This window comes from Protopterus annectens, chromosome 10.part0 (genome assembly GCF_019279795.1).
Source record: "Protopterus annectens isolate FY-2018-M chromosome 10.part0, PAN1.0, whole genome shotgun sequence".
In the NCBI taxonomy this organism is placed as follows: domain Eukaryota; kingdom Metazoa; phylum Chordata; order Ceratodontiformes; family Protopteridae; genus Protopterus; species Protopterus annectens.
The window spans coordinates 1,689,576,216-1,689,602,017 of record NC_056744.1 but is presented as its reverse complement, the minus strand read 5'-3'; the positions used below and the strand labels follow the sequence as shown (position 1 = coordinate 1,689,602,017).

General features: G+C 40.0%; 2 protein-coding genes across 2 annotated transcripts in view; both read right to left on the bottom strand.

The window, feature by feature from the left end:
- Positions 1–25,802, bottom strand: part of LOC122814430 (zinc finger imprinted 2-like) — a 1,129,715-nt gene that overhangs the window by 624,024 nt on the left and 479,889 nt on the right. The window lies entirely within an intron of this gene.
- Positions 1–25,802, bottom strand: part of LOC122813903 (zinc finger protein 436-like) — a 923,997-nt gene that overhangs the window by 481,091 nt on the left and 417,104 nt on the right. The window lies entirely within an intron of this gene.

Sequence of the window (25,802 nt, the reverse complement as noted above, 5' to 3'; positions counted from 1 at the left end):
ATTGCCTTAATCTTTCACAACAACTACATTTCCCCCTACAACAAACCAATAGCAAAATTCAATTCAGCAGAGATGTTTGTAACTTTCTTGAAATTAAACAACTTTAAACATGTATATATTTCTGTTCTTTACATCCCTCCTGATTACAATCCAGATATTTTAGAAGATTTCCTACACTGGATATCCATAACCATTCCACTAGAAATAATACTAGTGATGTGAATGTCAGTTATTCGGACATAAACTAACTCCCCTACATCTAGCATGAACTTATTTGGTTTCAAACAACTAATTAATAGCCACACACAGTATAGTAGGACATCAAATTCCCTATTAGACTGGATCTAGTATTGGACCCTATCAAATACACAAACTAAGGTACAATGTCTGACTGTCTCAGTGATCATTTCCCAATCTATGCAACCAGACATCTCACATATCCATGTAGACAGCAGGTTTATAAAACAACATGTAACCTTTGTAAGTTTAACCCAGAAATGTTCATTACTAACCTATTATCTATTAACTGGAACTTCCTAGAAATCCTCCACTTGGATGATGCTGTAAAGAATTCAATGCAACTTTCCTGAATATCCTAAATAGCCTTGCATTTTCTAGAAGGAAGAGATTAAAAACAAATAATGCACTCTGGCTGTCCAGAAAGAGCAGAATGTTAATGCAGGATAGAGAAAAGCATAGAAAGAATGGCAAAAATATAAAACACCTCAATATCTTGAAAACTTCAGAATGCTTTCCAATCATACTAAAAAGCATATTAATGAACACAAAAAACTATACTATAATAGCTATCAGAATAATAGTAAAACAACCCTAAAATATTCTGGACAGCCATTAAAAAAATCTTGCATCCTGGCCATAAATTCAACCCTAACCCCTTTCCCAATAAGTTATCAATTGAAACCATAACACAACTCAACTGTTATTTCATAGGTAGTGTAGCATCTCTAACCAAGGACTCCTCAACATCTAATCCCAACCCTGCCCAGTGGCGAGATAACATCACATCTACTTTCACCTTCAAACCTGTGCCCACATCCTATATAAAATGTCTCTTAAACAAACTCAAGCCAGCTGATGACCTTCCAAGTGAATACCTTACAATATCAGCTGATAGCATTGCCTACCCTATCTTAATACTTATAAATAGGTCAGTTCAGGAATTCCATGTTTCCCCTCTCTGCAAAAATTCACACATTATCCCTCTGCACAAAGGAAGAAATTAAACAGACATTACTAACTCTAAACCTATAACAATCTTACTCCCCAAAATACTTGAAAAATGTATTAAAAAACAAATGCTAAACTGTCTGCTGAAGGAAGAACTCTTGTTCCCCACACAACATGGCTTCCATCCTTCCCATATTAACACTGCACATCTAACATATACAGATACTGTCAATAAAGCTAGAGATAATGACAAAGTAGTCTCCTTAGTTCTAGACTTGCCTATAAAGCCTTCGGCACAGTTTGTCACAGCAAACGTCTACTTCAGATGTCCTCATTAGATCTCTCTCAACCCACCCTTCCATGGTTCAAAACCTACCTGTCTTATAGGTGTCAAGCAGTAAAATGGCAATCCACCTTCTCTCCATACCCCCAGTCACCCCAGTTTACCACAAGGCTCTGTTCTTGGTCCCCTCCTCTTTGACATTCTCACCAACACCTTCCACACATCCACTCAACAGGCATCCCTAACACGGTATGCAGATGACTCCACATTCATCTGCACATCTGACATTGAGGCACACCCCCAAAAAAACTACTCAGTAAGCTTTAACAACATCTGAAACATGGCATTGTAACTTACAACTATTGCTCAACCCTGAAAAAAAAAACTACTACTTTTTTCCCCAAATCCTTCTCCCATGAAAAAATAAAATTTAAAGTTCTTTCACAATAATACAACCACTGAGGTCACTTTTTGTAGTAAATTATTAGGGATATTATTAGGGATAGTAGTGGATGATAATCTTATATTTGACCTGCATATACAAAATTGCTTAAGAAAAACTCATCAGAAACTAGGGATGCTTTGACCCAAGTAATACTACAGCTGCCACTACTTATGTCCTCCCCACTCTTCTTTATGGTGCTCCTAGTCTTACTAATCTCCACGCATCACAAGAATCAAAACTTGAGAAATGCTACTGTGACACCCCTGACGCTGGCAATAGTAATCAAGGAGCCTCAATCCTCGCCACTGGCACCAGTGGGGGATGTACACTGGAGGATGACAAGTACACACACAGTAAAGTGCAATTTCCCTTAAGAGACCACAGTGCCCACAGTCAGTCTGGGGCTGGTTACTTCCTTTTCTGCAGATCACCAAAAAGATTCCCCACTAGCACAGCTGTAGAGTTGAAATCTCAGCTGAGCGGCCAAGCCAAGACCTCCAGCCCCCTCTCTGTCTAACCAGTGCTTTGTGTCCCTGCCCAAGTAGCTGATACACACACTGTTTGAGGTTTCATTTATATACACAGACATAAATGCTTAACTCAACAATATATTCACATATACTTTCATTTGCCTTGCATCTATGCTGAAGAAACTTTTTCTTATAAGCTTCAGGTGTTAACACTCTAATAAACAATTTTTAACAGTATTATAATTTAAGCAATCAATATCAGACAACTTAGAAATATCAGTTACAGCTTTACCATGGATTAAGGGGGTTAGTAGCCATACCCATAGCCCTTGGTCAACATTATATTGTTTACATACCCTATCAAACATATGAATGAAACTATCAAAATTATCACACTTTGTAAATTGTGGAAGAAATTTACTGACCTTTGTTGCTTCTGGGGTTCAGTTATTACCTTCCCCATTACCTCCATGACCCTGGCATCTCCTTTTCATGTTGCCTCTTCCTCTCCTTTTCCTCAGCTTCCAGATGTCGCAGTCTCTCACCTGATTCTATTTCCAAATGTTTAGCCTCCAGTTCAAGAGTCTTTACCTTCAGATGGATTTTAAGTCCTCTGTGGAAAGGTTGAACTATCCATTTTCTGAGAGTTGTATCCCTAAGGCCAGTCTGGTTGTCCTCCTGGTTGCTGGTCTGTGATTCAACTGTGGGTAAGGCTGCAATTATTTCTGCTTTAGTCAGGTTGGCATGCCCCAATCCATTGGCTTTGCACATCTCAGCCAACTGGCTCCTTTTCAACTTGCCATACTTCTCTGTTGACTAACTAAGTTAACAAAAAAATAAATAAATAAAACTATTGTGATATGAAACTCTGAATGTTCACTGTGTGGCTGATTGAGAGTACAAACACCTTCTTTAGTGATCATTGTTTACAGACAACAGGAGTTCAAAATCCACATCACTGAATCCCAGTATGTGATGTGGTGGTCCAACCACTGCCAGTCAATAAATGTGATACCCCACCACTGACAGCAGTAATCAAGGAGCCTCAATTCTCACCACTGGCACCAGTGGGGGACATACATTGGGAGGATGACAAGTACACACACACACACACACACACACACACACACACATACACACAGTAAAGTGCAATTTCCCTTAAGAGCAGACAGAGACCACAGTCAGTCTGTGGCTGTTTTTTTTTTCCTCTTTTTCCAGATCCCCAATAAGACTCCCCAGTGGCACAGCTAGACAGTTGAGATCTCAGCTGAGTGGCAAAGCCAAGACCAGCACCCTCTATATCCAACCAATGCTTTGCGACTTTGCCCAAGTAGCTGACACACACACTCTTTGGGGTTTCATTTACACACACACACACACACACACACACACACACACACACACACACACACACACACACACTCGGGAAAGACTGGTACTGGTTTACTAGCTATGCCCCCTTTTGCCCAGGCTATAGGGTAGTTACCACTGCCACCAACCAGCTCCTTATCAGCTACTTTAAGGCCCTTAAAAAAGTGTCCAATCTTACTGTGTAATGCTACTATCAATACAAATGGTAGTTTGACCAAGAGTGAGGCTATTCGGAGTGGCCTACACAGTGTCACCAAACAAATATGCAAGTACTCTCAGAAAGTAAATATCACAAGACAGATAAACCACAATAAAAGGTTTAAATATATTTAATAATAAATAATAAAATAACAAGAAAATAGTATATATTTATAGTGATATCAGAATTCAAATCACAGGAATTTTTTAAAACAACATTGCAGGACAGTCTCTAATAAATAAAGAAAAAACATCTAAATTGAGCTTTGCTATATTCCTGACTATATATAAGAAAATTACTATTCCCTAGACTTACTTAATTAGAGCACCAAGGCAGATGTGTGGTGAATAGATCTTGTCAGGTCCAAGACAGAATACGAAATGCAGTCTCCCTCTCAGAGAGAGCTTAAATTAATATCTTAAATATTACTGCTGGGATAGCTTGCAGAATGACATAATTTCTTGGCATCTGACTCTGTCCCAGGTAAACCCCCCCCCACTGCTGAAAGCTAGCAGTATTTAGCATCTACCAATGAATATACATACACAAGGCTTTTCCTCAGATTGTGGTACTTGCTGGAAGTCATAAATCAAAACACTTCCGAGACAATACAGAAAGTTCCATAGTTCTAGACATTGTGTCTGTTACTGCACTGAACCTTAAAGATAACATCTTTTTATGGCCTCGCTATAAAGTAAATCCATTTCAGCTATTTTTCAGATGTTAACCTTCTGTATTCTAGTTTCCACTTTTAAAATATATACATCTAAACAGTTACAATAGTGCAGGTACATTTCTGTTCTATTCCAGTAGGGCATGCTGTGGTTACATTTTAAGCACTTTGCAAAAACCTTTTCAACACACCACACACCTGTACCAGCAGTTTGATATAAACCTGACATACAGTTTTAATATATTTGTAACACAAGTATCTTATATGAATTGTGTTGATATTCACAAATGACACATAACCATTTACAAAATTCCAGACAGCTGTAGTGGCAGTATCTCCCTTTGTTACATTTCTATATAAATCATGTTGATATTCACTGATGACATATAATTATTTACGAAATTCCAGATAGCTGGGCTGGCAGTACCTCCTTTCATACAAGTTGCTAAATTTGCAGGAAATACCCATTTCAGAACCCTGCAGTATATAGCACAGTTAACACATAAACAGCCTAAATTGATTAGAACTACCCCATCAACTAACACATACACAGCTTCTTACTACCAATAAAATTATCCAGAATCCATCTGCTTGTCCAGCACTAAATAACATTCTATATAACTATGCTTTTAGTCAGTCATTATGATTCAGTGACCAAAATCTCCTGTCTGTCCACCAATCTGCTGGGTGTTGTCTGTACTCATACAATGCTTCTAAGGCCTGTAATTCCTTATCTCTATCCATCAGGTCAATAGCCTCCCTCCCTCCCATCCTTGAAACCCATTCTGAAAGACTTGCTAGCCAAAAGTTAGCAGTGATCTTCTTGCTCAATACTAGGATAAACTATATCCAGGAAACTATGGACAAATACCTACTCTTGCATTACTTCACTCAACTCCTTACTTCTATGAGTTTTACCCAGGCTTTCTGTCTAAATATACCATAAGCCTGCTTTTCTCACTTAGTACTGCAATTCCTGTTTGTGTTATACTAATTCACCTTTAATTTCTCTATAAACAGGCTAAACCTTTTCTGACTGTTAGATCATTGTCATATAACTTGCATCTACTCTTAGCGAATGTTTTCATACTATGCCTAATTTGGTATAATTATTTAAACTGTATTTGCTTTGTATTATTTTTAATGTCTGTAAAACTATTATTCTTAAAATGTTTTGAAATACTTTGGAGCTTTTCTCCCCATCTTCTACTGAAAATGAACTCCTACCAAGTCAGACTTTCCTGGTAATCAAATGTCAATAAACACTGAGCAAAAAAAAAAAAAAGGCTGTGAGTTGATAAAACATTTTGTGCTATAGTCTTGAGTTTGATCCCCTTAATGTCCGCTATGGGTCCACATGACAGTACAGGCCTACCATCATCAATTGAATATTATCACACATTCAAGTTCCCCCAGACACACACAAGCAAGTGCACTACTTACATTTCACATTGCTCTCCATCCACAATCACAGTTGGAATCCTTCCAGCAACCAGTAAAAATGTTACAGTAATTAAAGCAGCACTCCGTTATGCTGCGACAGGGTGACAGCATGTCATCCCGTACAGAAGATACGAAATGTATGCATTGCTAACTATAAACTGGCTCTGCAACCATCTACATGTTTCATACAGGAGAAAAGCACTTCTGACGTGCAGGACAAGAAGTAGCTATTCCCCACAGTACAATGCTGGTTTTCATTTTCTGCCAAATAAGTGAGTAGTGTCTCCTCCCAGCATGCACATACACAAACACACACCCACAAAAAGATACCTTCTTACACACACACACACGCACACACACACACGCACACACACACACACACACACACACACACACACACACACACACACACACACACACACACACACACACACACACACACACACCAGTACCTGCGCAGGCAGATATACAATTGTAGTTCTGATGTTACTGTGCCTTTTCCTTTTAGGCTTGTCCTGTACAAGTAGCAGCTTGGATGTAGCTGAGAAGCAGACAGTAAAAACCTGGGAAATCAGAAGTAGCTTCTTACTGAGCACCAAAACACATACTGCATTAATACCGTTTTCAACTGTGCTGTTTTTACTAAATCTACACAGGGAACCACAAAACAGACCTATCATCTGTCATGACCTTGTGTTTAAGGATCACCAGTTTGCCCTTTGTTCAGTACTCTGAAACACATTTTTGGTGGTGTCTTGAACTCTGAGACAGATAATCTTGATCACAGAGTAGCAGATTCATTACCATACTGTTTTAAGCTGTATCCACTGACTTGTAAGATATTATTCAAAACAAATTGAAGTGTGGGTCTTACTATTGAGCTCTGAAGGACCCTGCTTTGTAGCAGAGGATTTAAAACTACACTATCACATGTAATTTTTTGGGGAATGGTTTTAAAAGTAGGTATAACATGACAAAGTACTGGTTGGGGAAACCCATCTTTTGAATTTGGTTCAGCAGACCACCATTACTGACAAGAGCAAATGTCTTAGACCTATGATAAGGCCCTGATTAGTATTATCAAAAATTATGTTTAGGCTAACAAGAGCAGTTTTGGTACCAAGACTCTGTCTGTATACAATTCTACATATTATTGCTTATTATCATATGAACAGCCATCTGCCAGGAAGAGTGAAAACTTCCTAAGATTCTTAAAGTAGATCTTCCTTTATGTCATATATCTATACTACTGCCAGCAGGAAAAAAATATTCAGACAATGAAATTGTCAACCAAATTTATTTATTTATTTATTTATATTTGTTGACTGGGAGTGTCCTACTGGACGTAGGTCCATTTTCAGCGGAGGCCCGGGGTGAAAAGCTCCACAGTTAAAATAAACTGACAGTAGTTACATTGGATTACATACCAATTAACAATTTACATAGCAACTACTTGCAACATATTTACAGATGAAGAACATAGTACATCAGTAGACAACTAGAATCTTTATCTGTGAAGTACATAACAGACATTAATAAATGTTACAAGAAGAAGTTCCTGCTGTATAACAAGTAATGGCTTATGAGCATCTGAGCTTGCTATAATCAAGGTAGTTAGTGGAGTGGAAAGAAAGGTAGTGGTTGGATGGGGAGGGTGATATAAACAAATACAAATATATATATACAAAGATATATACAAATACAAAAAAGGAAGGGGTAATTAGTCTTACACTTCCTCTATGGTGATTTGGAGGCAAGAATAATTAGTAAGGGGGTTTGGGGACAAAGCCTACTGTATAAGAGGAGGCAATAGTGACGTTCCTTACAGGAAAATGCTGACTCCATTTGAACAGTTCATGTTGTACTTCCATTGCATGCATATTTCTTCCTGTGAACACCTGTACCAAATGACAGATACTGATTGCCATTGTTAAAATACAGTCCTATCCCTCACTTTTCAGTAATGTAGAGTCAGCCATGGCAACAGTACTAGGCTACTAGCAGCAACTATGGCACACATTGGATGCATGTATTCATACCTATGGATGCAGTAACTTTAAGCCTGCCTGTTATTTATGCATACTAATACTGAGATTGCCATATCTCAGACAAAAGGGAATACTCGGAGACACATCAACCTCTTACTTAGTAGATATATATTAATAGATGTAGGGAAACTGAGTGGATACACATTTGTGTTATATGCAATTCAACTACACATTTTGATTGAGAACACAAGTTTTCAACAAGACCTTTGTGTGAAAATAATTGATCTAAACACAATATACATGAACAAAGAACATTGACAACATACTCATTTGACAAGAAGAATTGTTGTCTGTTTTGTTGTGTAAAACGTTAACTAAAAGTGTTTATATATTGGGGCAAGATCTCCTTCACCGCTTGAAATTATATACATCGACTCTTTGGTCACACCAATTCTTAGAAGGGAAAACTCTCTCAAAACCAATGAATCACTACCAATGAACATTTAGACATGGCACCAGCAGTGATTTACAAAGAAATAACACTGATCCTTGCTATGTACTGGACATATGTGCCACTAGACGCACTTCTTATAGTGTTCCCTTTGAAGATACTTAGTTCCCTACAGCATATTTCCTAACTGTATCTGCCAGTACTTCTAATCTGATGTTCAAATGTGTTTAGATAATTATTTTCCCACAAATGTGTTGTTGATCAAAATGGTTAAGATATTTATTTATAGACATAAGGGCACCGGGTTCGATTTTACTCCTGATGGAAATTGGCTAGGCTTAAAATGACCCACATGGTCAGCTATCCAAGTGCTTACCCATGAACCTATGAAGCTATGAAAATGTGCAGGTGAATTATGTGTGTCACAGAAATTTGCATTCTGAAGACATAACAAGGGGACATAGGGAAAAAAATGTAATAATTGTGTTTCATATGATTCACATAATCACAGTTTAGAAAGCTGCTGTAAGCAACAACCTTAGCTTATTAAAATACAGAGGAGATCCCTGAAAAACTCAATTACAGGATTATTAACTTGATCCAAGAGCCATTTACAATCCTAGGATTCTGCAGATGGATAATAAATGATTACTTGAAAAAAGTGAAAGATAAATATTTATGTTGGCCTACAGGAATATATGCTATGCTTTATCACAAAGTTCACTGTTTTATGCAGCCTTGTAAATAAGCAGGCTTATATAACAAATAAAATGACTCATTGATATTAGTGACTCTCATTCTCCTGAAAATTCTATGCTACAGACATGCCAAAGGCAAAATATTGATGCAGAGTTTATGCATACAGTTTCCTAACTTGCTCTCCAAAGGGATGCCTTCATTGAACAATAAAGTGAAGTAAAAGAGTGTTGTAGACTTTCATAGCAAGTACCTACAGAGAATCACAACAGACAGTTTATACATTTGGAATGTACATACAGACCAGATTATATGATCCATAAAGCACAGCATGTTTCAAGTATACTTACTTAGTTTATAGAAGAAAATAAAAGTGGTATTAAATATGGACTTGTTTCAAAGGACAGTCCATCTGCTGTTAAAACAACTTTCATGCATCTTGGTATTTGTTTAAAAGTAACCATGTACTATAAGCAAAACAGGATAGGAAAAGGATCTGAAAAAAAAACAATGTGAAACATCAAGGTCTAGGCAGCCATCTTTTCTTCAGAGCTGCTGCTGTTTTAATTTCTTCTGAACTGTTAGTTGTATCATGGATAGCACATAAATGCATATAAAACATACAATAGGCCTTTCCTTGTGTGCAGCACATAGTTTATTTCAGTCAGTTCTTAATATCAGAATCTGCCTGTAGTACAAATTGTGATTCAGAGTTTCACCTATGTTGTAAAATACTGGTATTTCTTTTCAGTCTTTGGAAACCCAGGTAATAACTTTTTCATTAAATATAGTAAAAACCTGCCCAACCTACCAGTGCCCATATGTATAAAATATGATATGCGGACAAGTGTACTATAAAATTATCAAAACAAGGCATCCCTTCCTTACAGTACATTTCTGTGTTGTTGATATTGCAATATGTATGAGTGAAATTTCTGCTATGCTACTGAAGCCACATTAGAAAAATGAACCTTTGTTAACTGTTCTGCAAGCAACAGTGAACTGAGCAGCAGTCTCTACTGATTTATGCACTGTGAGGCACTTCATCTAGCTTAGTGTAGCAAAAAGAAAAATTAAAACACAATTTTAGGTGGCATACAGACAAATAGATGGAAAGAGAGAGAGAAAGAAACTGAGATGTACAAAAAGCGCACACACAAATACACGTGCACACATTGTCCCAAAAATCAGTGTAGTTCATTTTCTCAGTTTCTGAAGTACAGTTTGTACTACAGGCAGATGTTAATATTAACAATTGGCTGAACTATACTCTGTGCTGTACACAATTTCTTTTTAGACTTCTATAAGACTCTTTAATGCCTGTAATAGTTTAACATGCTGTTGCATACTCACTTAACTGTTCTGTTACCTTATCCATATGGACATCCATAAAAACTGACTCTTGGTCCATGGGTCTAACTAAATCTCCTGTTGGAACAACAGCTGGGAAATAGCCATTGGCTGTTGAAGGGAGGCCCTTAAAATAATTTGCAGCTGTTGAACATAGCATGCTACGAGCCCTGAAAGTAGAGATCTTTTTCTGGGACAGACTATTGCTCTGCTGTACTTGATTAACAATAACAACTCATTTCAGTTTATAATTATATACATGCATCTGATCTAAGTGATCTATCATCTAACTGACAATATACATACCACCAAGAGAAAGAAGAAAAGTACTTCTTTCAGCCAGTGAACGAAATAGGCTGCCAATGCCAAGCAATAAAAAAATCCACCACAGTTAGTCAAATAAATCCTCAAGGCTCAAGTCCACAACCAAAACTGGCTGCAACTGTTTGCTTCTCACTCTTTTCCCAGCACATAAAGCACGGGAAGAGAGCGAGAACCATCAGCAGCCATTTAGCCCATCCACGTCATGTACGTGCCTGCAGACGTGGCAGTCCGAACCCCTTCCAATTCTATGCAGTTCCAAACCGCATAGACTGCTGGGCATCACCCTGATGCCTTAATTGGCTCTCCGGACTGCATCTCCAAGTAGAAAGAGAAAAAAAAAAACATATTTTTTTAAAACCGCCGCAACCCGGAATTCGACAGTGCGTATGCTCGTCAGTCGGCGTAAAGCAAGCAGCCGGCTGACAGAGATGAAAGACAGACAGTAAAAATAAAAAAAAGTACTTTTTTTCTTTTTTCCTTTTCTTGCTGAGGGGGCTGCAGTCCGGCAGTCCGATGGCACGAGCTGCCCCTGGCGAGTTGGGGTGTGATAGTTGAGGATGGTAAAGAATGTGAAATTGAAGTATTCCACTGCTTCATTTAGTGGGAGAGATTTTAGAGATCTACTATCCCAACTCTTTGGAAGAAATTTCACACTATACCTATTCACAAAGGGTGTAAGTCTGTTGAAATTTCTAACTATTGCCCCATTGCTATACTCTCTCCCCTCTCCAAAATTCTTGAGTACTGTGTGAATAAGCAACTTATGTCTGATCTCTGTCATAAAAATCTTATCACCCCTACCCAGCATGGCTTCCGCCCCATCACAGCACTACAACAGCTCTCATCTCCTTTACTAACTCCATCTCCGTAGCCAGAGACAACAATAAGCTTGTGTTCTGCCTATTCCTAGAGCTCTCTAAAGCTTCTGATACTGTCTCCCACCCTATCCTTCTCTCTAAACTGGCTGAACTTAATCTATCCCCTTCTACTATCTCTTGGTTTGCTAGCTACCTCTCTAACAGACAGAAATCGGTCAGATGGCTCAATAGCCTATCACCTTTTCCCCACATAAAATGGGTGTCCCACAAGGCTCTATTCTTAGTCCTCTTCTCTTTAACATCATTACTAACCAGCTACATAAATCCTGTCCTCAGTCTTCCCTTATACAATATGCTGATGACTCAACTATCATCTCCATTAATGACAACCTTTCTGCCTGTATTCACTCACTCAGACCTCATTCAAACTTGCTGAATCTTGGCTTTCTAGCAACCAACTGATACTGAATCCCAAAAAGACAAAACTTCTCCTGTTTCTACATAAATCTCTTAATCATCTCAAATCCTGTTTTTCAATCTCTTCTGTGAATAACACTACTATTTCACTTGACTCTCACACAAAGCTCCTAGGAGTAATTACTGATGATCAACTTAAATTTGACCTCCATGTACACCATTCTATAAAGAAAACCCATCAAAAACCAGCCCTACTCTATAGACACCGAAGGTTCCTTACTCCTAACTCCAGAATTTCACTTTCCCAGACTTTTCTCCTACCTAACCTCTTCTACTTCCATCAAATGCTTACTAACCTACAGTCATCTCTCCTATCTAAACTGGTAGCCACATAGAATAAAGTTGCTAGATTTGCACCAAATATGCCACCTAAATCTCACAACTATCTTGCTCTTAAAACTCTTAATTGGCTAGAATTTCCCAACCACCTCTTACTTACTCAACTACTTATCATCCACTCTGTCCTAAACAAACTATCCTCCTGCCCTAGCATATGCTCTATCATCTCTTTCTATAACCCACTATGTTCCCTTAGGAGCTCTGACCTAGGGCTCCTACAAGTCTACAAACCCAAAAAAACAATTGGACAAAACCTCTATAGCTACCTTCCTGCACTAGCATGGAATAAGCTTCCTATGCCCCTTACAAATATAACCCTATGCATGTTTTCAAGACTGCCCTTAAAAATCACCTAATTACTGCTTGGAAATGTAACTGCAATCACCCCACTTAATATTTTTCCTTCAGTTCTCCCTCCCTCTCTTCTCACTCCCTCTTCACTTGCCACCCCTTCCTCTCCCTACAACTTACTACTTACTTCATTTCTCTGCTTGGTACTATTTTTACTACCTACTGCTCACCGTTACACCTGCCAACCCTTACCCCTGTACTATTTTTACTACCTACTTCTCACCTGCCAACCCTTACCCCCTGTACTATTTTTACCACCTACTTCTCACCTTTACACCTGCCAACCCTTACCCCTGTACTATTTTTACTACCTACTTCTCACCTGCCAACCCTTACCCCTGTACTATTTTTACTACCTACTTCTCACCTGCCATCCCTTACCCCCTGTACTGTTTTTGATACCTCTTACTCCTCTCTCTCTCCATGGTTTCTCACAACATAATAGCTAATACTTGATCCTAGACATCTCCTCTTCCTTATCTCTCCTTCCTCTTGCTAACCACTTCTTTACTTACTTCTCATCTTCTTCTGCCCTGCTTACAGAGTTCTTTTTTAATTATGTTCTAAGTTCCACTACTGATAAACTTGATTTTGTACTTTTTATGAAACTTACTTTTTCTCAAAACTATACTGTGCATTTTATCATTTGTTAGGTCTGTATTTGAGAATTTACATATATTATTACTGTTTAAAACTTGTTCTTTGGAGATTTTCTCCCCAGGCCTCTACTGAAAAAGGGCACAAGCTCAGACAGACTAACTCGGTCATCAAATGTCAAATAAATAAATAAACAAATAAAATACTTTCTGCTTGTTCTATAGTGATGAACCTACATTTCTCAGTACCACATTTACATGGCTTCCTGTTTTTTTAATATTTCCAAATGCTTTGGGTTTCTAATACCATGAGAAGTATGGACCCCATTCCAAAGTCAGGTCTATATCAGAACATCGAAGTTTTAAAACTTCAAATGTTCCAATATCGACCCATTTTGAGCAAACGCTAAAAATAGTGAAGCTGCAGAACACCAAATTCTTTCCTAGGGAAAGAATTTGGTTGGCCGGTTCTGTGGCTTCGCTATTTTCAGCGCTGTGGTGGAAATTTACGGGTCGGGTTCAGGTAACTGTGTGATTGTGTGGTTTTTAGGATTAGGGCATGGGTTAGGTGAGTTAGGGGTGGGTTAAGTGAGTTAGGGTTAGGGCGCAGGTTAGGTGAATTAGGGTTAGGGGCAGGTTAAGTTAGTTAGGGTTAGGGGCGGGTTAAGTGAGTTAGGGTGCGGGTTAGGTGAGTGTGCGATAGTGACGGACCTTAGGGTTAGGGTTTGGGTTAAGGTAAGTGGATAGATAGTAGTGTCTGTATAGTTTAGTGTAGGGTTAGTTATAGGATTATAAGTGTATGTGTGCGCATTAATGTTTTTTAGGTGTGCTTGTGTTGTGTGTATGTCTTTCGGAATAGCAAATTTTTTCCCAAGGAAAAAACTTTGTTGTTCTGAATGTTCGATATTATGTGGTTTAGATATTTTAGGTTCGATCAAATAGCATTCACTATTTTCATCTTTCGATAACATGATATAAACGCCCAAAGTCAAGGTACAATTAGAGTTTATAATAATAATTGTGCTTCTGTCTTTGGTGTTTCCTAAGAGTACTCTTCTCAGCATTTGCAAGGTACCCAGAATAAATTCCTTTGCCAATACATAGGCAGTTATATTTACCCATAATGCACTAGTTTATACTTGCATGCTCTCATTACTCAGGACACTATGGCTGAGATTTAGAAAGGTTACTGCTAGAGGGAAGTCATTTTTATCACTGGAAGTAGCATTGTTTGATTCTTAGACATCCCAAGACCAGTGATTACTTTGAAGAGGTGCAGTGCCATGGTGGGCTGCCTCTGACTTACTGTAAATGCTAGTGAGACAGTCAGAAGAAAGGCATGCGATAGTTAGTCATTTACTCTCCCTCAGAAATGCCTGCTATAAGTGCTTTACCCAGCCAAGCATTTCACAGAAGCACAAGGATGTGTAAATCCTTACCATCACCAGCAGTGATTAAGCTCATGTTTACCCATTGCTTTCAATGGGTGATTACCCAGCCAAGCATTTCACAGAAGCACAAGGATGTGTAAATCCTTACCATCACCAGCAGTGATTAAGCTCATGTTTACCCATTGCTTTCAATGGGTGATTACCCAGCCAAGCATTTCACAGAAGCACAAGGATGTGTAAATCCTTACCATCACCAGCAGTGATTAAGCTCATGTTTACCCATTGCTTTCAATGGGTGATTATCCAGCCAAGCATTTCACAGAAGCACAAGGATGTGTAAATCCTCACCATCACCAGCAGTGATTAAGCTCATGTTTACCCATTGCTTTCAATGGGTGATTACCCAGCCAAGCATTTCACAGAAGCACAAGGATGTGTAAATCCTTACCATCACCAGCAGTGATTAAGCTCATGTTTACCCATTGCTTTCAATGGGTGATTACCCAGCCAAGCATTTCACAGAAGCACAAGGATGTGTAAATCCTTACCATCACCAGCAGTGATTAAGCTCATGTTTACCCATTGCTTTCAATGGGTGATTACCCAGCCAAGCATTTCACAGAAGCACAAGGATGTGTAAATCCTTACCATCACCAGCAGTGATTAAGCTCATGTTTACCCATTGCTTTCAATGGGTAATTACCCAACCAAGCATTTCACAGAAGCACAAGGATGTGTAAATCCTTACCATCACCAGCAGTGATTAAGCTCATGTTTACCCATTGCTTTCAATGGGTAATTACCCAGCCAAGCATTTCACAGAAGCACAAGGATGTGTAAATCCTTACCATCACCAGCAGTGATTAAGCTCATGTTTACCCATTGCTTTTAATGGGTGAGATTGCTTTAGAGGTAAGTGATAGGGAGTTTAGTGGACAGGTAGTGTGGGGGAATTGTGTGTGTGTGTGTGTGTGTGTGTGTGTGTGTGTGTGTGTGTGTGTGTGTGTGTGTGTGTGTGTGTGTGTGTGTATGTGTGTGTGTGTATCGCAGTGTGAGTGTAAGATTAGATATGAGTGGAGTCTGGATATTGTGTGTGTGTGTGTGTGTGTGTGTGTGTGTGTGTGTGTGTGTGTGTGTGTGTGTGTGTGTGTGTGTGTGTGTGTATCTCTGTGTGAGTGTAAGATTAGGTATGAGTGGAGTCTGGTTACTGTGTGTGTGTGTGTGTGTGTGTGTGTGTGTGTGTGTGTGTGTGTGTGTGTGTGTGTGTGTGTGTGTGTGTGTGTGTGTGTGTGTAGAGAATGGTGAGGAGCTGCCCCTAGACTAGCGAGCATAGGATGTAATATGGGAGAATTCTTGACACTAAGGAAACTTAAGCCTTGTAATGTTAAATACAGATAAAGTTAAAAGAACAACAGATTTTTCAGCAGAGAAGGCATATTTGAAGGGACTTTAGACCCAGGGACATTTTTTAAATAATACCTGAATCCACTTATAACATTAACTGAACACAGGTCTTGCATCAGCTGAATTTTCTAATTAATAAAAAGTATGAAACTCTAATGGCTGCCATTATATATTGACTGTAACGGTCATGATGTACATTAGCAGGGCTCAAGACTTCCACACAAAGCCAAAGGGAACCCTATAGATACCAGGGAGTATTTTTAAACAGTGCTCTAATCCAAATAAAGAATTAATTGGCAGTATGTTTAAACAGTGCTCTAATCCACATAAAGAGTTAATTGGGAGTATGTTTAAACAGTGCTCTAATCCACATAAAGAGTTAATTGGGAGTATTTTAAACAGTGCTCTAATCCACATAAAGAGTTAATTGGGAGTATGTGTAAACAGTGCTCTAATCCACATGAAGAGTTAACTGGGAGTATGTTTAAACAGTGCTCTAATCCACATAAAGAGTTAATTGGGAGTATGTTTAAACAGTGCTCTAATCCACATAAAGAGTTAATTGGGAGTATGTTTAAACAGTGCTCTAATCCACATAAAGAGTTAATTGGGAGTATGTTTAAACAGTGCTCTAATCCACATAAAGAGTTAATTGGCAGTATGTTTAAACAGTGCTCTAATCCACATAAAGAGTTAATTGGGAGTATTTTTAAACAGTGCTCTAATCCACATAAAGAGTTAATTGGCAGTATGTTTAAACAGTGCTCTAATCCACATAAAGAGTTAATTGGGAGTATTTTTAAACAGTGCTCTAATCCATATAAAGAGTTAATTGGGAGTATGTGTAAACAGTGCTCTAATCCACATGAAGAGTTAACTGGGAGTATGTTTAAACAGTGCTCTAATCCACATAAAGAGTTAATTGGGAGTATGTTTAAACAGTGCTCTAATCCACATAAAGAGTTAATTGGGAGTATGTTTAAACAGTGCTCTAATCCACATAAAGAGTTAAATGGGAGTATGTTTAAACAGTGCTCTAATCCACATAAAGAGTTAATTGGGAGTATGTTTAAACAGTGCTCTAATCCACATAAAGAGTTAATTGGGAGTATGTATAAACAGTGCTCTAATCCACATAAAGAGTTAATTGGGAGTATGTTTAAACAGTGCTCTAATCCACATAAAGAGTTAATTGGGAGTATGTTTAAACAGTGCTCTAATCCACATAAAGAGTTAATTGGGAGTATTTTAAACAGTGCTCTAATCCACATAAAGAGTTAATTGGGAGTATTTTTAAACAGTGCTCTAATCCACATAAAGAGTTAATTGGGAGTATGTTTAAACAGTGCTCTAATCCACATAAAGAGTTAATTGGGAGTATGTTTAAACAGTGCTCTAATGCACATGAAGAGTTAATTGGGAGTATGTTTAAACAGTGCTCTAATCCACATAAAGAGTTAATTGGGAGTATGTTTAAACAGTGCTCTAATCCACATAAAGAGTTAATTGGGAGTATGTTTAAACAGTGCTCTAGTCCACATGAAGAGTTAATTGGGAGTATTTTTAAACAGTGCTCTAATCCATATAAAGAGTTAATTGGACAACAGATCTTAGATCCAAATGCAGTAACTGAATAAGAAGAATGAAACTATAATGTCTGGCATTATTGAATGACTGAATCACTTAGGTTCATAGGTGGGTACTAGGCTATCTGCCCAAAGGCATTTATAAGCCTAGCCAGAATGTGTTGGCTTTCGCCACCTCATTAGATTAGTTCCCTGTACCTCTGTCCAGCAAAGCCACTGAAGTGATCCCCATGTAAACTTTCTGTTTCCCATCCACTCATCAAAGTTTCTCTTGAATAGTGTTAGCGAGGCGCTCTGCCTAATGTAGATTGGAATCTAGTTCCAAAGCATGGGTAGTCTCTGGGACAGGAATCGATCCCTCCATCACATCCTATTTATTGTTGTGGTGAGTTTTAGATCCCGAGAGCATGTGGCTCGAGGGGATAAGGTTTTCTTTAGATGGAGCATGTCCATCAATTCTGGGTTGGACATGGCCTTGTATGTCAGGCAGATATCACCTTTGAGTAGGCAGTATGCAACCGAGTACAGCTGGAGTTTCTTCAGTCGAGCTGCATAGGGCATCTGTTTGAGGCCAGTGATCCTCTTGATGAGGTACTTCTGCGGTCTTTCCAGCTGTTGCAGGTGTCTTGTAAGGTACATCCCAAATGGGGCATTGTACTCTATGATGGGTCTGATGAGTGATGAGTAGAGGGGCACAATGACAATGTTTGATCTGGATGTGAACCCTTTTGTGATTAGGTGGGCCACGTAGAAAGATTTTCTAACCACTTTGGCAATGTGATTATCAAAGGTGAGATTTCTATCTACTTCGGTCCCCAGATCCTATATTACGTCTTCTGTATTTAGGGGACTACCACCTATGTGGTAGTTTGTGAGCACTTTGTTTTTTCCATAGGGGATGACTATGCACTTTATGGCATTTATCTTGAGGCCATGATTTTGACACCAGGTATCTGTCTCAGTGAGACCCTTTTGGAGGATGTCTGTGTCAGCCGGAGAGTCAATTATAGCCCCTAGTTTGCAGTCATCTGGGAACTTGGCCAGCCATAGTCCTCCTGTGCTTGCTTGTACTTCTGAGAAGTATATGCCAAACAAGAGGGGACCTAGGACTGAGCCCTGGAGAAAGCTACTTGTAACCGGTTTAGAGCTGGACTAGCTCCCACAACTCTCACCATGTGGGTTCTGTCCATGAGCCATTTGGCAACCCATCTTGTAACATAAGGGTTTATGTTCAGGCTGGTGAGCTTGTCTATAATACCAGAAGGGGGAATGGTGTTGAAGGCCTTAGCGATGTCTAGGTAGGCTGTGTGTACTACCTTTCCCTCTTCTATAGCCTTAGTAACTGTCTCAAAGAAGTCCACCAGGTTTATGAGGCAAGATCTGCCCTTAACAAAGCTGAACTGGGTAGGGTCCAGTGTTTGGAGGTTCCCAATATGTCTGTTAATGAGTTCCATGATGATGCACTCCATAGCCTTGCAGACCAAGCTAGTCAGGCTTATAGGGCGATAGTTCCCGGGGTCTGTTGTGGCTCCACCTTTGTGGAGTGGAATAGCCATTGCCAAGCACCACTCTATGGGTACATAGCCTGTGGAGAGGCTGAGTTTGAACAGTGTGTTTAGATGAGGGGTTAGTTCATCTTTGAGCTCATGTAGGACGCAGTCTGGGATACCATCTGGTCCCATTGATGCTGTGTTTTTGGCTTTGGAGAGGGCTGTTTTAACCCGAGTGTCTGTAATTTCAGGGAATCTACATTCTTCTGGTATGATTATGGGCTCTTTTGGGGGTAGGAGGGGGGTGAAGTTTGCGCTGAACCTGTCTGCTAGGATGTTAGCGATATTGGTCGGTTCAGTGTATTTTGTGTCATTCTGCACTAACTCCGAGCAAATCTGAGCATTGCCACTTAGATTCCTGACATAGCTAAAGAATGCCTTGTGGTTATCTTTGGAGTCCTTGGCAATTTTTCTTTCAAAGCTCACCTTGGATGATTTTATGAGGGATTGTAGTTTCTTGCTGATACTAATCAAGGATGTCTTCCCTTCTTGGGATTTTGCTCTTTTCTGTACTAGTTTCCTCCTTCTATTGTATAGCGTGTTTATGGCAGGAGTTCACCAGACTGGTTTCCTTTTGTTGGAGGAGTGAGTCTTGGTTTTGCTTGGGATGGCACGATCCATGCATTCTTGTAGGTGCTCGTAGAATGCATTAGTAAAGGATTTTGCAGCTTGGACAGTATTATCCTTCAGCATAGGGGCTTTGAAACTTTCCACCTTGGTCTTAAGTAACGTGAAGTTTGCTTTTGAAAAGTTTTTCACAGTGGTTTCCTTGTCCGGGGGTGGGGGCAGAGTGTGGATATCCAAAGTGATTTGTTATGGTCAGATCTAACCAGCGAGGGGTTGACCTCCAGTGTGGAACATCGGTCGCCCATGTTGGTGATGACCAGGTCCAATATGTTATCACCTCTGGTGGGTGTGTTGACCAGTTGAACCAGGATGTTTGAGTTTATAAATTCTAGGAAGTGTTGGGCAAGGGAGTTAGTACTTAAGTAGTTCTCCAAGTTAATGTTTGGGTAATTGAAATCACCCAATATTAGGGTGTTTGGTAGGACTTTATGTTTCCCAATGTTTCCAGAAATGCAGTTTCCAGAACTTATGATTTGTAAGGGACAGTGACACCACCAGGAGCACTCTTTTAAATCAGGAACAGGTAATATGTGTGGTGGTGTATCTGTGTGTTTGTGTTTAGATGTGTGCACCTGTTCATAAGGGAATGAATGGGGGGGGACGCCAATGCTAACATGATGCATCAGACACTAGCAGTCATTACCAGCAGGGCAGTAATAGTGACCCTTTTAGTGCTTGTGGTAATCACCAAGTGATTTCAAATCAATGCAAATTAGCTGATAATGAGGTCTTTCTTCACTGTGACCCATTTTTCTAAAGCCTTACCACTCATGGCTGGTCGGTCTTCGAATCCTGGCCTATAATCATTAGAAGTAGCTATTTAAATTATTAATGATATTTTTGTCTATTTTTGGTTTCTATATCTGTTTTTCTTGCTTCTGCTTCCTTAATTCTTGGTACTGGATGATCCAATATGATGAGAAATTCTTCTTTTTTAGTAAATATTTTTGGTTCATGTTCCATGCTTCTCAGCTACCTGACTGTTGTAGTGTTTACATAATACCCAATGAACAATCAGGTCACAATGTTGTGTTGTTCAGTAATAAGTATATCACACCCAGTAACAAGATGTGCAACTGTTTCTAGTATTCTAGAAAATATGACTAAGATGACATCTAGTGTTCTAGTATTTCTGTACTGCAGAACTTGCATTTTATCTTATACACTTAGTAAACCACCACGTACGTAGCCGGTGTCTTCAGCTGCCATTATTTGTTTTTCATAATTTAGGTTAAATTCCCTTCTCAATTAACCATTCATGCATCAAATCATGTTGTTCCAAGAGCTCTGCATACTTGATACTACAATTGTACGATTGTGGGATTTCTGATTTTCTTTCTGTTTCTCTATGTCCTGTTCTTTATATTGTTTCTTTTCTTTATTGGCACTTTCTGTTGCTGCCTGATTTTTGTCTGCTTCTACTTTAATTTCCACTCCCACTCCTTTCCAAAATTGCTTCTTCTGGTCTGAGCAAAGTTGCCACCTTAGTCTTGTTTTCTTCATGGTTTAGAATTTTCTCTGTTTGGATCTATTGATGTCAACAAATATGCCTGCAGTTTCATAAGTGCAGACCTATAGAGTCAATGTCATGGAGAACTATACTTACTTCAAAATGGGGAAGGGAGGTTATATAATCTTGCCAGGCATTGTTTTTATTTATTATTTGATAAGTATGAGGCATTTTTTATTTTCTTGCGTAAATGATCCAATGATGTTTGGGACAAGTCAATCACAACTAAGCTGTAAGTCAGAATAGGAAGAACAAAATGATTTATATCTTGAAATGTATTCATAGATGTCAAGGCAGTTTTTTTGGGATGAGCTTTAGACTTCTAAATTATTCCTTACTAGTTTTTGTTCTCATTTGTTCATGTTTTATTGATGATCCTTCATTTTATCGCTGATCCCTCATAGGTTCATAGGTTCATAGGTTGGTACTAGGCTATCAGCCCTAGGGCCTATACAAGCCTAGCCATAACAATTCCCTGGCTATTTCTTCCCACATTATTTACTTTCCTGGACCCCTGTCTAGCAGGGCGACTGACGTGATCCCTGGGGTGAATTTCCTTTCTCCCATCCAATCGTCAAGGTTCCTCTTGAAGAGGTCCAAAGAGGCACTCTGCTTTACATGTATGGGCAATCTATTCCAGAGTCTGGGGAGTCTCTGGGTCAGGAATCTATCCTTCCAGCATGTTTTGTTTATTGTGATGACAAGGTTTAGATCCCTGGAGCGTGTAGCTCTGAGGGATTGGGATTTCTTTAAGTGTAGCATGTCCAACAGCTCTGGGTTTGACATGGCCTTGTATGTTAAGCAGAGATCGCCTCTGAGTAGACAATATGCGACAGAGTATAGCTGGAGTTTTTTAAGGCGGTCAGCGTAGGGCATCTGCTTTAGGCCTGTGATTCTTTTAGTGAGGTATTTCTGAGGCCTTTCCAGTTGTTGCAGATGTCTTGAGAGGTATATACCAAATGGGGCATTGTATTCTATAATGGGTCTAATGAGGGATGAGTACAGTAGGACAATGACCTCCTTTTTTCTGGATGAAAAGCCCTTCGTGATGAGGTGTTCCACATAGAAGGATTTCCTGACTGTTGTGGCGTTGTGGTTATCGAAGGTGAAACCACTGTCCACCTGTGTCCCTAAGTCTCTTATCACACTTTCTGTGTTTAGTGTACTGCCACCTATATGGTAATTCATGGATACATGTTTTTTTCCCAAAGGGGATAACAATACATTTCTTGGCATTGAGCTTGAGCCCATGGCTCTGGCACCAAGCATCTGTTCCTGTAAGGCCCTTTTGTAGAGTATCCACATCATTTGGGGATTCAATAATGGCTCCCAGTTTGCAGTCATCTGCAAACTTTGTTAGCCAGAGTCCCTTAGTGTTAACCTGTACTTCAGAGAAGTAGATGCCAAACAAGAGCGGCCCCAGGACTGAACCCTGACGTACTCCACTTGTCACTTGTCTGGAGCTGGATTTGGGGTCGGCTACTTTTACAGTGTGGGTTCTATCAGTAAGCCATTTAGCAACCCATTGGGTGACATAGGGATTAATGCCCAACTTAGTAAGTTTATCTATGATTCCAGAGTGGGGGATGGTGTCAAAGGCCTTGGCAAGGTCTAGATAGGCTGTGTGGACCACCTTACCCTTGTCCATGGCTCTGGAGACTGATTCAAAGAAGTCAATCAGGTTCAGGAGACAAGATCGGCCCTTCACAAACCCAAACTGGGTGGGGTCCAGTGTTTGAAGGTTGCCAATGTCTTTGTTTATAAGTTCCATGATAATACGTTCCATGGCCTTGCAGATAAGGCTTGTCAGACTGATGGGATGGTAGTTTCCAGGATCCAAGGTGGATCCTCCCTTGTGGATTGGGATAACTGTAGCTCTGCGCCACTCAGTGGGCACAAAACCTGAGGTGAGGCTATGATTAAACATGACACTTAGGTGAGGTGCCAGTTCATATTGTAGTTCATGTAGTACACAGCCCGCGATGTCATCTGGTCCCATGGATGCTGTATTCTTGGCTTTAGAGAGTGCGTTTTGTACCTGTGTGGCCATTATTACTGGAATTTGGCAATCTTCCGGTATTGAGATGGGCCATTTAGGGGGTGAGAGGGGGGTGAAGTTGGCTCTGAATCGATCTGCCAGGATATTGGCAATATCCTTCAGATCAGTATATTTAATGCCATTCTGTTTTAGTTCAGAGCAGATCTGAGCATTGCCATTTAGATTCTTGACATAGTTATAGAATGCTTTGTGGTTGTCTTTGGAATCTTTGGCAATTTTATTTTCGTAACTAGCTTTGGAGGATTTTATGAGGCATCTCAGTTTCGTTCTGAGGCTAGTAAGGGAGTTTTTTGCATCCTGGGATTTTCCTCTTTTCTGCAAAAGTTTCTTCCTTTTGTTGTAAAGTTTGTTTATGGCAGGGGACCACCAGATTGGCTTCCTTTTTTGGATGAGAGCATTTTGGTTCTATTTGGGATGGCACAATTCATGCATGAGTGGATGTGCTCGTACAGTGCCTTAGTGTAGGATTCAGCAGTTGGACTTTCAGTTCCCGTCTGCATGGGTGTCATGAAGTTTGTCACTTCTGACTTGAGTAGCATGAAGTTGGCTTTGGAGAAGTGTTTTATGGTGGTTTCTTTACTGGGGGGTGGGGTGGTATGTGGATGTTAAGGGTGATTAGCTTATGGTCAGACCTGACTAACGAGGGGGGTGACCATAGGTATGGAGCATTGATTTCCCATGTTGGTAATGACCAGGTCTAGGATATTGGAGCCCCTGGTGGGACTATGGATTAGTTGATCCAGGGCGTTGGAATTTATGAATTCCAAGAACCGTTGCGCAAAGGTGTTGGGACATGAGTAGTTTTCCCAGTTAATGGCAGGGTAGTTAAACTCACCCAGTATTAGGGTGTTTGGTTCTATCTTAATATTTTCCAGTATGTTTAGAAAGGTGTAGTGAGAATCTTGGGGTATGGTGGGGGATCTGTAGCAAGCTACAATTTGGATTGCAGTCTTACCTAGTGTTAGTTGCACTTGGAGAATTTCAGACACATTGTGTTGGCCAACTAGCCTGGTGGTGTGAATATCCTTGGTGAATATTGACACTCCTCCACCTTTAGTGTTTCGGTCCTGGTTTGGTGGCCGAAAGGTGTGGTAAGAGTTGTAGCCTGGTATTGCAGGGGTGCTCTCTGGAGCCTTGAACCAGGTCTCAGTTACTGCACAGATATCGATGTTCTCCATTTTTAGGAGTGCCTCGAGAGAGTGCATTTTGAGGTTTAGACTTCTAGCATTAGGTAGCATTACCTTCAGATTTTGCATGCTTGTACCTGTTACGGTGGTGGTTTTGTCCTTTGAAGTTTGCCTAAAAAAGGCACTATAGGGGTGGCAGAGCCTTAGCCAGTAACCTGAATCCCAGGGGCGACAGGTGCAGACCATCTCTGGCAAAGCATCGTGGTCTGTCAATCATGTCATCCCAGGCAGACAGATACTGGATCCCCTTTGAATGACACCATAAGCTTAGCCAATTGTTGAAGTCAATCATTTTATCCTTATATTGTGGCATCATTCTGGGCGAAGGCAGGATGCTACTCAGGGCTAGGGTCATACCTGCCTGGGCCACATGATCCGAGAGCTCTTCCATGTCTCTTTTCATGTAGTCCAGGGAGGTACGTCACAAGTCATTCACTCCAACATGGACAATGACAGAGTCATATTTGTACTTGTTGTGGAGTGACTTGAGTGCATGCGTTATGTGGCGGATCCTGGCACCCGACAGGCAGCTGACTGTAATTTCCGCCTTATTCAACCTGGTGAGAGGGACATCAGTGTGCCGGACTATTGAATCACCTATGACTAAAGTGTTAGGTACATTGTCTTGCCTTAGGGGCTGTTGCTGGGTGGCACACTGGTGTTGTGAACTATGTGACACATTGGTTGTGATTGGTGTTTGTTTGCGTTTCAGCTTCAGAGGTCTTTGTTGCTTGGGCAGGTTACAGTTAAGGGCCCCTGCATATGTGGATTTAGTGTTGCTATATGTGGGTGTTGGTGGTGCGGGTTTACAAGGGCTATGTGTTGCTTGAGGTGTAGTGTGGGTGTTAACCTTCTGCTCTTGACTGTTTAGCACAATCTTGGGTGGAGAGAGCTTTGCTTCCATTTTGGCTATGTAAGTGCATCTCTCACAGGTTGTAGTGTTGGGTGGTAGGAGAAGAGGGTTGTCTGTGTATATGAGGCAATTGCTGCATTGCCCCAGTATGCCCAGATTCACCAGGTGGACAG